The following is a 1,620-nucleotide window of genomic DNA, read 5'->3' on the forward strand; positions in this document are numbered from 1 at the left end:
TTGAGTAAAATGATCTCCAGTGTGCAGCGACGATCATGGAAACACTTTATTAGCAACAGAAAGACAGGAGGGTCATCACAAAGAAGAAGTGGATATACTAACAGAATGCACTGGAACTAACCCGGTGCAGCCCTCTTCACCACAGCCACCTGCATGCCAAATATAGGCTTTGATAGAAACAGTTTACCTGATGTTGATGTGAGAAGAATAGATGATTTATTCTCATCAATGCTACAAATAAATGTAAACTTGTAAATGTGCCTTCTTGGATTTAAACTTTATTGGTTGATGTTGTAAACTGTCTTTTTTTATCCACACAAGACAGAGCAAGAAACAGAATTTTGGTTCATTGTATGTCGAGCACATGTGAAGAATCGACAAACAAGTTGACTTTGATAACCACCTGTCATGTTCCTCTAGCGTGAGGACCCAGACGCTGGAAACCAGAAGGATGACAGGTAAGAGTGTATGACAAGATACGGATTTATTGTTTCTCCAGAGATGGTTGTGGTAAGTAGGAGGAAATCCAGACTTTAGGACAGCTAGTGGAGTGGCTGGAGGACTTAGTGCAGTTTGTGAGCCGTGGAGTCTTCAGGCTTCTTTGAGCAGCAGAATGGCAGGAAACGCTGACGTCACTCGTGAGATGATGATCCTGAAGCAGAGAGCAAGGGTTAATACAAGGCTGAGAGCAAAGCAAGAGCATGAGAGGATAAACTGTAGCCCAGGCTTAGTCACCATAAGGGGTAACAAACTGGCGTTGAACTGATGAGTGAAGACTCCTTTTAAACAGCATGGCAGATGAGGTGAGTGGCATCAGCTGGTGGCAATCAGGTAGCAGAGCAGGCAGAGCTGGAGGGGGAGGAGTCCGACAGGCACCATGACACCACCAAATAATACAATTCTTGAATAATTATATAACATTAATAATCAACCTCATTCAATTCAAAAAGCACTTTTCAACCAAACAAAAACAAGACAGAGCTCAGACAAATGAAGAGGGGAGAGGAGGAGATCTTCAGGATGGAGGTGGCGAGAAGAAGAAGAGGAAATCTACGACCCTCCACGGACCCGGACAACCCAAAACCCCACACAACCCGTCTGGGTCAACCCCCTGGAGAGGTGTGTGTGTCTACGGCCCCACTTTATGACAGAGTGTCTTTAGGAGAGGCACTGAACCAATAAGTACAATAACAATTAGTTGCTAGTAGGCTGCTCCAGATGCTGCCTCCATCATCACTGGCGTTCTGTCCTCTATCCTCGTCTACTCTCCTCTATTCTTGATCATTTATTTCTCCATGCCTCTGCTTGGTGCAGTGTGATTCATAGGGGGAGAGGGAGTAATTCCAGATTCTGTGCTCCTGTTCTTGGCTGTGGACCCCCCCCCCTCTGGCTCGTCTGGCACCCCCAGCCACCCCCAACTCCGTCTGGATGAAGCTCATCTGCTGGACAATTTAAACACGTAGTTGTAGCGTTAGATAAGCTAATTATTCTCTAAGAGTTCTGGTACATCACCTGTCCATCCTGGGGGAGGATCCCTCCTTCATGTGGACACCCCTGAGGTTTCTGCTTTTTTTCCCCTGGGATCTTTTTTCCTTACAGAGAAGGGGGTTCTAAGGGCAG

At 46.1% G+C, this 1,620-nt stretch overlaps 1 long non-coding RNA gene across 1 annotated transcript; it reads right to left on the reverse strand.

Moving 5' to 3' along the window:
- Nucleotides 1-256: 256 nt before the first annotated feature.
- Nucleotides 257-1,392, reverse strand: LOC144988902 (uncharacterized). Its single transcript, XR_013652976.1, has 2 exons — nucleotides 736-1,392; nucleotides 257-652 (listed from the first exon to the last, which is right to left on the reverse strand). It is a non-coding gene; the product is annotated as an uncharacterized LOC144988902 (long non-coding RNA).
- Nucleotides 1,393-1,620: the final 228 nt, after the last annotated feature.

Source organism: Oryzias latipes, chromosome 21 (assembly GCF_053564925.1).
Source record: "Oryzias latipes strain Hd-rR chromosome 21, Olatipes_Hd-rR_3.1".
Classification (NCBI taxonomy): domain Eukaryota; kingdom Metazoa; phylum Chordata; class Actinopteri; order Beloniformes; family Adrianichthyidae; genus Oryzias; species Oryzias latipes.